General features: G+C 38.0%; 1 long non-coding RNA gene across 2 annotated transcripts in view; it reads left to right on the forward strand.

Annotated features, from left to right (window-relative positions):
* LOC137223418 (uncharacterized) overlaps nt 1–12,793 on the forward strand; it is an 86,435-nt gene that overhangs the window by 21,607 nt on the left and 52,035 nt on the right. The gene's annotated exons all lie outside the window — the stretch shown is intronic.

Below are 12,793 nucleotides of genomic sequence, written 5' to 3' on the forward strand. Positions count from 1 at the left end.
CTATGTTCATCAGTGATATTGGCCTGTAGTTTTCTTTCTTTGTGACATCCTTGTCTGGTTTTGGTATCAGGGTGATGGTGGCCTTGTAGAATGAGTTTGGGAGTGTTCCTCCCTTTGCTATATTTTGGAAGAGTTTGAGAAGGATAGGTGTTAGCTCTTCTCTAAAAGTTTGATAGAATTCGCCTGTGAAGCCGTCTGGTCCCGGGCTTTTGTTGCTTGGAAGATTTTTAATCACAGTTTCAATTTCAGTGCTTGTGATTTGTCTGTTCATATTTTCTATTTTTTCCTGATTCAGTCTTGGCAGGTTATGCATTTTTAAGAATTTGTCCATTTCTTCCAGGTTGTCCATTTTATTGGCATAGAGTTGCTTGTAAGATTTTAAAAAATCAATTTTTTTTTTTTTGCGGTACGCGGGCCTCTCACTGTTGTGGCCTCTCCCGTTGAGGAGCACAGGCTCTGGACGCGCAGGTTCAGCGTCCATGGCTCACGGGCCTAGCTGCTCCATGGCATGTGGGATCTTCCCGGACCGGGGCACGAACCCGTGTCCCCTGCATTGACAGGCGGACTCTCAACCACTGCACCACCAGGGAAGCCCTCAAATAATTTTTGTAAAACATTATAACTACAAGTAGCACTAAAAGATAATCATGAAAACGTAAAATAGGACATTAAAATAAAAAAATATGAGGGAGGGGAGTACAAAAATGTAGATATTTTAGAATGTGTTTAACTTGTATGACTATCAGCTTAAAGCAAGCAGATATTGTTATGGGTCGGCATTCTTGAAATCCAGAGTAATCACCAATCAAAACCTTACAATAGATTCACAAAAAGAAAGGATCTTAAGCATATTATTGGGCTGACCAAAAAGTTCCTTTGTTCTTTTTCTTTTTAAATAAATTTATTTTAGTTATTTTATTTTTGGCTGCATTGGGTCTTCGTTGCTGCACGCAGGCTTTCTCTAGCTGCAGCGAGTGGGAGCTACTCCTCATTGTGGTGCACAGGCTTCTCATCACCTATGGTCTCTCTTGCTGCGGAGCACAGGCTCCAGGCGCACGGGCTTCAGTAGCTGTGGCTCTTGGGCTCTAGAGCACAGGCTCAGCAGTTGTGGCACAAGGGCTTCGTTGCTCCAGGGCATGTGGGATATTCCCGGACCAGGGACCGAACCCGTGTCTCCTGCATTGGCAGGCGGACTCCCAACCACTGTGCCACCAGGGAAATCCCATTCCTTCAGTTTTTAAGTAAAAATAAAAGACATTTTTTATTTTCACCAGGAACGTTATTGAACAACATATTCACCATTTTGTTCTACTACCTTCTGCCATTTTTCACGCAACTTCATAATTCCATCTTCCCCAAATTTTTTTTTTTACATCTTTATTGGAGTATAATTGGTTTACAATGGTGTGTTAGTTTCTGTTTTATAACAAAGTGAATTAGTTATACATATACATATTGTTCCCACATCTCTTCCCTCTTGCGTCTCCCTCCCTTCCACCCTCCCACCCCTCTAGGTGGTCCCAGAGCACCGAGGTGATCTCCCTGTGCTATGCGGCTGCTTCCCACTAGCTATCTATTTTACGTTTGGTAGTGTGTATATATGTCCATGTCACTCTCTTGCTTTGTCACAGCTTACCCTTCCCCCTCCCTATATCCTCAGGTCCATTCTCTAGTAGGTCTGTGTCTTTATTCCTGTCTTACCCCTAGGTTCTTCATGACATTTTTTTCCCTTAAATTCCATATATATGTGTTAGCATACGGTATTTGTCTTACTCTTTCTTACTTCACTCTGTATGACAGACAGAGTGAAGGTCCATCCACCTCATTACAAATAGCTCAATTTTGTTTCTTTTTATGGCTGAGTAATATTCCATTGTATATATGTGCCACATCTTCTTTACCCATTCATCCGATGATGGACACTTAGGTTCTTTCCATTTCTGGACTATTGTAAATAGAGCTGCAATGAACATTTTGGTACATGACTCTTTTTGAATTATGGTTTTCTCAGGGTATATGCCCAGTAGTGGGTTTGCTGGGTCATATGGTAGTTCTATTTGCAGTTTTTTAAGGAACCTCCATACTGTTCTCCATAGTGGCTGTACCAATTCACATTCCCACCAGCAGTGCAAGAGCGTTCGCTTTTCTCCACACCCTCTCCAGCATTTATTGTTTCTAGATTTTTTGATGATGGCCATTCTGACTGGTGTGAGATGATATCTCATTTTGATTTGCATTTCTCTAACGATTAATGATGTTGAGCATTCTTTCATGTGTTTGTTGGCAGTCTGTGTATCTTCTTTGGAGAAATGTCTGTTTAGGTCTTCTGCCCATTTTTGGATTGGGTTGTTTGTTTTTTTGTTATTGAGCTGCATGAGCTGCTTATAAATTTTGGAGATTAATCCTTTGTCAGTTGCCTCATTTGCAAATATTATCTCCCATTCTGATGGTTGTCTTTTGGTCTTGTTTATGGTTTCCTTTGCTGTGCAAAACCTTTTAAGTTTCATTAGGTCCCATTTGTTTATTTTTGTTTTTATTTCCATTTCTCTAGGAGGTGGGTCAAAAAGGATCTTGCTGTGATTTATGTCATAGAGTGTTCTGCCTATGTTTTCCTCTAAGAGTTTGATAGTTTCTGGCCTTACATTTAGGTCTTTAATCCATTTGGAGTTTATTTTTGTGTATGGTGTTAGGGAGTGATCTAATCTCATACTTTTACATGTACCTGTCCAGTTTTCCCAGCACCACTTATTGAAGAGGCTGTTCTTTCTCCACTGTACATTCCTGCCTCCTTTATCAAAGATAAGATGACCATATGTGTGTGGGTTTATCTCTGGGCTTTCTATCCTGTTCCATTGATCTATTTTTCTGTTTTTGTGCCAGGACCATACTGTCTTGATTACTGTAGCTATGTAGTATAGTCTGAAGACAGGGAGCTTGATTCCTCCAGCTCCATTTTTCGTTCTCAAGATTGCTTTGGCTATTCGGGGTCTTTTGTGTTTCCATACAAATTGTAAATTTTTTTGTTCTAATTCTGTGAAAAAATGCCAGTGGTAGTTTCATAGGGATTGCATTGAATCTGTAGATTGCTTTGGGTAGTAGACTCATTTTCACAGTGTTGATTCTTCCAATCCAAGAACATGGTATATATCTCTCCATCTATTTGTATCATCTTTAATTTCTTTCATCAGTGTCATAATTTTCTGCATACAGGTTTTTTGTCTCCTTAGGTAGGTTTATTCCTAGATATTTTATTCTTTTTGTTGCAGTGGTAAATGGGAGTGTTTTCTTCATTTCACTTTCAGATGTTTCATCATTAGTGTATAGGACTGCCAGAGATTTCTGTGCATTAATTTTGTATCCTGCTACTTTACCAAATTCATTGATTAGCTCTAGTAGTTTTCTGGTAGCATCTTTAGGATCCTCTATGTATAGTGTCATGTCATCTTCAAACAGTGACAGCTTTACTTCTTCTTTTCCGATTTGGATTCCTTTTATTTCCTTTTCTTCTCTGATTGCTCTGGCTAAAACTTCCAAAACTATGTGAATAAGAGTGGTGAGAGTGGGCAACCTTGTCTTGTTCCTGATCTTAGTGGAAATGCTTTCAGTGTTTCACCATTGAGGACAATGTTGGCTGTGGGTTTGTCATATATAGCCTTTATTATGTTGAGGAAAGTTCCCTCTATGCCTACTTCCTGCAGGGTTTTTATCATAAATGGGTGTTGAATTTTGTCAAAAGCTTTGTCTGCATCTATTGAGATGATCATATGGTTTTTCTCCTTCAGTTTGTTAAGAATGTGTATCACGTTGGTTAATTTGTGTATATTGAAGAATCCTTGCATTTCTGGAATAAACTCCACTTGATCATGGTGTATGATCCTTTTAACGTGCTGTTTGTTGGATTCTGTTTGCTAGTATTCTGTTGAGGATTTTTGCATCTATGTTCATCAGTGATATTGGCCTGTGGTTTTCTTTCTTTGTGACATCCTTGTCTGGTTTTGGTATCAGGGTGATGGTGGCCTTGTAGAATGAGTTTGGGAGTGTTCCTCCCTCTGCTATATTTTGGAAGAGTTTGAGAAGGATAGGTGTTAGCTCTTCTCTAAAAGTTTGATAGAATTCGCCTGTGAAGCCATCTGGTCCCGGGCTTTTGTTGCTTGGAAGATTTTTAATCACAGTTTCGATTTCAGTGCTTGTGATTTGTCTGTTCATATTTTCTATTTTTTCCTGATTCAGTCTTGGCAGGTTGTGCTTTTCTAAGAATTTGTCCATTTCTTCCAGGTTGTCCATTTTATTGGCATAGAGTTGCTTGTAGTAATCTCTCATGATCTTTTGTGTTTCTGCAGTGTCAGTTGTTACTTCTCCTTTTTCATTTCTAATTCTATTGATTTGAGTCTTCTCCCTTTTTTTCTTGATGAGTCTGGCTAATGGCTTATCAATTTTGTTTATCTTCTCAAAGAACCAGTTTCTAGTTTTATTGAACTTTGCTATCGTTTCCTTCATTTCTTTTTCATTTATTTCTGATCTGATTTTTATGATTTCTTTCCTTCTACTAACTTTGGGCGTTTTTTGTTCTTATTTCTCTAATTGCTTTAGGGGCAAGGTTAGGTTGTTTATTCGAGATGTATCCTGTTTCTTAAGGTAGGATTGTATTGCTATAAACTTCCCTCTTAGAACTGCTTTTGCTGCATCCCATAGGTTTTGGGTCGTCATGTCTCCATTGTCATTTGTTTCTAGGTATTTTTTTATTTCCTCTTTGATTTCTTCAGTGATTACTTTGTTATTAAGTAGTGTATTGTTTAGCCTCCATGTGTTTGTATTTTTTATAGGTCTTTTCCTGTAATTGATATCTAGTCTCATAGCATTGTGGTCAGAAAAGATACTTGATACAATTTCAGTTTTCTTAAATTTACCAAGGGTTGATTTCTGACCCAAGATATGATCTATCCTGGAGAATGTTCCATGAGCACTTGAAAAAAATGTGTATTCTGTTGTTTTTGGATGGAATGTCCTATAAATATCAATTAAGTTTATCTTGTTTAATGTATCATTTAAAGCTTGTGTTTCCTTATTTATTTTCATTTTGGATGATCTGTGCATTGGTGAAAGTGGGGTGTTAAAGTCCCTTACTATGAATGTGTTACTGTTGATTTCCCCTTTTATGGCTGTTAGTATTTGCCTTATGTATTGAGGTGCTCCTGTGTTGGGTGCATAAATATTTACAATTGTTATATCTTCTTCTTGGATCGATCCCTTGATCATTATGTAGTGTCCTTCTTTCTCTCTTCTAATAGTCTTATTTTAAAGTCTATTTTGTCTGCTACGAGAATTGCTACTCCAGCTTTCTTTTGGTTTCCATTTGCTTGGAATATCTTTTTCCATGCCCTTACTTTCAGTCTGTATGGGTCTCTAGGTCTGAAGTGGGTCTCTTGTAGACAGCATATATATGGGTCTTGTTTTTGTATCCATTCAGCTAATCTGTGTCTTTTGGTGGGAGCATTTAGTCCATTTACATTTAATGTAATTATCGATATGTATGTTCCTACTCCCATTTTCTTAATTGTTTTGGGTTCGTTATTGTAGGTCTTTTCCTTCTCTTGTGTTTCTTGCCTAGAGAAGTTCCTTTAGCTGTTGTTGTAAAGCTGGTTTGGTGGTGCTGAACTCTCTCAGCTTTTGCTTGTCTGTAAAGGTTTTAATTTCTCCATCAAATCTGAATGAGATCCTTGCTGGGTAGAGTAATCTTGGTTGCAGGTTTTTCTCCTTCATCACTTTAAATATGTCCTGCCAGTCCCTTCTGGCTTGCAGAGTTTCTGCTGAAAGATCAGGTGTTAACCTTATGGGGATTCCCTTGTGTGGTATTTGTTGTTTTTCCCTTGCTGCTTTTAATATGTTTTCTTTGTATTTAATTTTTGAGTATTTGATTAATATGTGTCTCAGCGTGTTTCTCCTTGGATTTATCCTGTATGGGACTTTCTGTGCTTCCTGGACTTGATTAACTATTTCCTTTCCGGTGTGCAGAGGCCGGTGTGATGTTGCACCAGCCTGAGGCGCGCTGTGTGTTCCCCCCGGGGAGTTGTCCCTGGATCCCGGGACCCTGGCAGTGGCGGGCTGCACAGGCTCCCCGGAAGGGGGGTGTAGATAGTGACCTGTGCTCGCACACAGGCTTCTTGGTGGCAGCAGCAGCAGCCTTAGCGTCTCTTGCCTGTCTCTCGGGTCCGCACTTTTAGCCGTGGCTTGCGCCCGTCTCTGGAGCTCCTTTAAGCACCCTTCATAATCCCTTCTCCTCACGCACCAGGAAACAAAGAGGAAAGAAAAAGTCTCTTGCCTCTTCGGCAGGTCCAGACTTTTTCCCGGACTCCCTCCCGGCCAGCCTTGGCACACTAACCCCCTGCAGGCCGTGTTCACGCTGCCAACCCCAGTCCTCTCTCGGCGCTCCGACTGAAGCCCGAGCCTCAGCTCCCAGCCCCGCGCGTCCCGGAGGGTGAGCAGACAAGCCTCTCGGGCTGGTGAGTGCCAGTCGGCACCGATACTCTGTGCGGGAATCTCACTGCTTTGCCCTCCGCACCCCTGTTGCTGTGCTCTCCTTTGCGGCTCTGAAGCTTTCCTGCTCTGCCACCCGCAGTCTCCGCCCGCAAAGGGGCTTCCTAGTGTGTGGAAACCTTTCCTCCTTCACGGCTCCCTCCCAGAGGTGCAGGTCCCATCCCTATCCTTTTGTCTCTGTTTATTCTTTTTTCTTTTACCCTACCCAGGTACGTGGGGGGTTTCTTGCCTTTTGGGAGGTCTGAGGTCTTCTGCCAGCATTCAGTAGGTGTTCTGTAGGAGTTGTTCCACGTGTACATGTATTTCTGTGTATCTGTGGGAGGAAGGTGATCTCCGCCTTCTAAAAAGTTTTGATACAAATATTGAATCATGAAGTTGTACACTGGAAACGAATACAGTGTTGCATTTTAATTATACCTCAGTTAAATGAACAAACCTGTAGTTTTGACTTTCACAGCTAAGTCTTTAGTCTACTTGGATTTGATTCTTCTTTATACTGTGACATAGTACTTAGTTGTGTTTTCCCCCATGTGGATGACAACTTTCCCCTGTACCTTTTAGTGAGAGTCTGACCTTTGTCCAATGTTCTATATTGTCACCAAATGAATGGTCTTTTTGTGGGCCCTCTATTCTGTTCCACTGCATTCCTGCACCAATATTACGCTACTTTAACTAAAGCTTAATAGCTTTATATGTATAATGCTGTAGCCAATACCCTGTTTTTATTTTTCTTTAAAAGTGTCTGCAGTTCTTGGCCTTTTGCATTTCAATATAAATATTAGCTTGTCATTCTCCAAAAGACACCTGCTGAAATTTTGACTAGACTTGCATTGCATTGAAATTGGAACTGTATTGAGTCTATGTAGCAATTTTGGGAGAACTGTCATTAACAAGATCAAGTCTTCCAATCTTTGAACATAGTATTTTTCTTCATTTAGGTCTACTATAATGTCTCAGTAATGTTTTATAATTTTTTCTATCTATGTAGATTATATAGAGACCTCTATATAGAGGTCCTTTTTTTTTCCCCTGAAACGTTGATTTATCTTTTAATCTTTGTATTTTCCTGTTTTTACAGTATTTTTACAATGAGTATGTTACCTTTTAAAATTTTTATTTATTTATTTGAGGTATAGTTGCTGTCCAGTATTCTATGTTTGAGATATACAACAGTGATTCATAATTTTAAAGGTTATACTCCATTTATAGTTATTATAAAATATTGGCTATATTTCCTGTGTTACACAATATGTCCCTGTAGTTTATTTATTTTATCCATAGTAGTTAGTTTGTACCTCTTAATCCCCAACCCATAACTTGCCCCTCCGCCCTTCAGTCTCTTCATGATAACTACTAGGTCGTTCTCTATATTTGTGAGTCTGTTTCTTTTTTGTTACATTCACTAGTTTAGTTTTTAGATTCTACTTATAAGTGATATCATACAGTATTTGTCTTTTTCTCAGCTATTTCACTTAGCATGATACCCTCCAAGTCCATCCAGGTTGTTGCAAATGCAACATTTCTTTTTTATGGCTGAGTAGTTTTCCATTGTATATATATACCACATCTTCTTTACCCATTCATCTGTTAATGGACATTCAGGTTGTTTCCATATCTTGGCAATTGTAAATAATGCTGTTATGAACATTGGGGTGCATGTATCTGTTCAAATTAATGTTTTCATATTTTTCATTTATATACCCAGTGTGGCATTGCTGGATTATATGGTAACTCTAAGTTTTTTAAGGAACCTCTATACTGTTTTCCATAGTGGCTATACCAATTTACATTCCCACCAACAGTGCAACTGTTCTCCACACCCTCTCTAGCATTTGTTGTTTGTAGAGTTTTTTTATGATGGCCATTCTGACTGGTGTGAGGTTGCTACCTTATTGTAGTTTTGATTTGCATTTCTCTAATAATTTGTGATGTTGAGCATCTTTTTCATGTGCCTATCGGCCATCTGTATGTCTTCTTTGGAGAAATGTGTATTTAGATCTTCTGCCCATTTTTTGATTGGGTTGTTTGTTTTTTGATATTGAGCTGTATGAGCTGTTTGTATGTTTTGGAGATTAATCCCTTGTCAGTTGCTTCGTTTACAAATATTTTCTCCCATTCTGAGGGTTCTCCCATTCTGAGGGTTGTGTGTCTTGTTCATGGTTTTCTTTGCTGTGCAAAAGCTTTTAAGTTTCATTAGGTCCCACTTGTTTACTTTTGTTATTTTCATTTCTCTAGGAGGTGGGTCAAAAAAGATCTTGCTGCTATTTATGTCAAAGAGTGTTCCGCCTATGTTTTCCTCTAAGGGCTTTATAGTGTCCAGCCTTACATTTAGGTCTTTAATCCATTTTGAGTTTATTTTTGTATATGGCATTAGGGAGTATTCTGATTTCATTCTTTTACATGTAGCTATCCAGTTTTCCCAGCACCACTTATTGAAGAAACTTTTCTCCATTGTATATTCTTGCCTCCTTTGTTATAGATTAGGTGACCATAGGTGCATGGGTTTATCTCTGGGCTTTCTATCCTGTTCCATTGATCTATATTTGTTTTTGTACCAGTACCATACTGTCTTGATTACTGTAGCTTTGTAATATAGCCTGAAGTCAGGGAGCCTGATTCCTCCAGCTCCATTTTTCTTTCTCAAGACTGCTTTGGCTATTCAGGGTCTTTTGTGTTTCCATACAAATTGTAAAATTTTTTGTTCTAATTCTGTGAAAAAATGCCATTGGTAATTTGATAGGGATTTCACTGAATCTGTAGATTGCTTTGGGTAGTATAGTCATTTTTACAATATTGGTTCTTTCCTGGGCTCTCTACTCTGTTCCATTGATTACTGTAGCTTTGTGGTACAGTTTGAAATCAGTGACTGTGCTACCTCCAAGTTTGTTCTTCTGTCTCAAGATTGCTTTGGCTATTCGGGGTCTTTTGTGTTTCCATATAAATTTGAAAATTATTTGTTCTAGTTCTGTGAAAAATGCCCTTGCTATTTGATATGGATGGCATTGAATCTGTAGATTACCCTGAGTAGTATGGTCGCTTAAATTATATTAATTCTTCCAGTCCATGAACACATTATCCCTTTCCATCTGTTTGTTTTGTCCTCAGTTTATTTCATCAGTGTTTTATAGTTTTCTGAGTTCAGGTCTTTTACTACCTTAGGTAGGTTTTATTCCTAGGTATTGTATTCTTTCTGATGGGATTGTAAGTGGGATTATGGGTAAATTTTTAACTCAATCAATCTCTTTAATGTTTATGTTTGTTTTCCTTGATTAACTTTGGCAGAGGCTTGTCTGTTTTTAAAAATATTATTTTCAGGGCTTCCCTGGTAGCACAGTGGTTGAGAGTCCGCCTGCTGATGCAAGGGACATGGGTTCATGCCCCGGTCCGGGAAGATCCCACATGCCGCCGAGCGGCTGGGCCCGTGAGCCATGGCCGCTGAGCCTGTGCGTCCGAAGCCTGTGCTCCGCAACGGGAGAGGCCACAACAGTGAGAGGCCCACGTACTGCCTCTCTCTATATATATTATATATATAATTATATATATATATAATAAAATATATATTACTTTCAGATACATGTTTTCATTCTTTATTCCATTTACTATTGATTTCAGCTCTTATTTCCTTCTTTACCTTTTAATTTTCTTCAGGTTCATTTTGCTGTTACCTACCTTTTTACTGGTATTCTTAAGTCATTACATCTTTTACATCATTTTAAGTATATGCATTAAAGCATACAGGCATACCTCAGAGATGTTGCAGGTTCAGTTCCACACCATGGTAATAAAGTGAATATGACAAAGTGAGTTTCACACATTTTTTGATTTTCCAGTGCCTGTAAGTTATCTTTGGGACCTCCCCAGCAGTTCAGTGGTTAAGACTCATGCGTCCACTGCAGGGGGCACAGGTTTGATCCCTGGTCGGGGAACTAAGATCCTGAATGCCATGCTTGGTGCAGAAATAAAATAAATAAATTAAATAAATGAATAAATAAAAATAAAGTTATGTTTACCCTATACTGTAGTCTGTTAAGTGTGCAATACCATTAAGTCAAAAATTACATACATACCTTACGTAAAAAGTACTTGATTGCTAAAAAATACCTACCATCCTGTGACAACACACGGTGGCCATAAAGCTTCAATTTGTAAAAAAAACAGTAAAATGAGGTATGCCTGTATAAAATTCTAAATTAGTGCTTCAGCTGCAAGTTACCAAGTTGCATTTTATATGCAGGTTCATTGACTTAAAGATTGCTGAGTGCTTATTATGTGCATGCTCATGTACTGCAATGAGAGAAAGAGTAGGTCCAAAAGAGATTGAGGTTTAAGGGGTACAGCTGCCATTTAAAGCAGTTTATATTGTCATTCAAGTAGAAGTATGTTCTGATTTTCAACAGGATTTGACTTTTCTATAAGTTCATTTTTTTTCAATTCAAGCATATGGAATTTCTTTTGGCTATGGTGTCATGTTTACTAAATATTACATATTTATGTAAAATAGTTTTACCTGATAGCTGAGTGACAGTTCATATAATTATATTAGATCTAGGTTTTAAAGTTCTATTCATTTCTGTTTATACTTATAGCCTACTACCAGTTATCACTGATATTGTGGGCCTAAACTTCTTTTCGTAGTTGTCCAATTGCTTTATATATTTAGAGGCTGTTGTTTCAGAGTTACATTTCTGGTGAATTGCTCTACCATTATTAAAACTCTGTATACCAATACTCCCCCCTTTTTTTCCCCACTGTAAAGGCAACTTAATCTGATTAATAAGTTTCTTTTGATTGGCATTTTTTCATTAATTTACTTTCAACTATTACATCATTATGTTTAAGAAGTGTATTTGTAAACACTACATGTAGTTCTTAAACTGCTAAGTTTATGGTACTTACGTTGTCATAACTAGTGATATTTGGACTTCTATTTTATTTCTCTTTGTTCTTTGCTTCTCGTTGCCTTCAACAGGGTTAATTTTCTTTACTACAAATTCCTAGTTATTTGTTCTTAATTTAACGTGAATCTTGTTATGTCTAAAACGAATACACAAATCCTTTTCAGTGAGGTTAAACAGGAGACCAAATATAATTGTGAAGAAAAGTAAGGAAATGCTGCTCAACAGAACTGCTTCAAATTGCCTTTTGGCATTTGCAGGATGCATGAACCATCCTGAACCGATTTCTTTACCTTTCAGCAGAGGGGAGAGCTTGAGGATAAAGTATTAGGAGGTACTTACAGTCAACGGACATTCCTTCTTCACCTCGGGAAGGTTATCAACTCTTTGCTGTTTAATCACTAGGGATTGTGGGTTAAAAAAAAAAAGAGCAAAATCCTCTCCAGTTCTTCCCCAAATCAGGATAAGATGAACAGGAATGAACTGCCAACTGTTCAGCCTTCTAGACTTTGAAAGTACTCATTTCCATTTCATTGGAAAGTTAAATGGGGGTATAAATATTTTTCTGAGTTGAGGATTTATTATCCTTCTTATTCTCACAAATTGTTCAAGCACCAGAAGATTAAGCACCAAATGCTGTAATCTAGACCAGGGGACCTCAGTTGTTTCCTTATCCCAACATGCTATTTGACACATGTTCAACTGGAATAGCAATTCTCAAAAAGAGGTCAGGAGAAACTTGGGCAGGGAGCTCCTCTTTGTGTACTGAAAATTTCTGAAGTCTAGTTCATTTATCGCTAGATTTTCTCTTCTAATATAAAGTTAAGTTATTCGCTGACAACACAGTATTAGCAAACTACTATTGTAGTTTTCAGAATCGATATCATTTGATGGTTTAAAAAGTTTGTCAATTTACTCAGAACCCTCACTGCCAAGCAAATTTATGTAAATGACTCTGATGACCTGTCCACAAACCACCAAGTCAGTGAAGTTCAGTATGTGAACATTAAGCCTCAGGTGTGTAAAACTCATGGTTCAAAGAGTAAGTAGATAAATATATTTATAATTACATAACTTCTTGACAATGTGCACTTGCCATCCAAAACTGAAATGCATTTATCAATTGCTATTTGTTCACTAGTATGAAGATGCCATTTTATATATATAATGTTTTATATACTTTGATTCTGTGAAATGTAAACATTTTAAATGTGAACCAAAATTGTATGCCAGATATATATTAGCATCATATATAATAACATTAACGACTTAACATTACAAACCATTCTCAAGTCTGCTTATTGAAACTAAGGGTCTGTTATATGCAGTTTATAGACACATCACACTTCATTATGATTTTCTGC

This window comes from Pseudorca crassidens, chromosome 4 (assembly GCF_039906515.1).
Source record: "Pseudorca crassidens isolate mPseCra1 chromosome 4, mPseCra1.hap1, whole genome shotgun sequence".
NCBI classification, from domain to species: Eukaryota; Metazoa; Chordata; class Mammalia; order Artiodactyla; family Delphinidae; genus Pseudorca; species Pseudorca crassidens.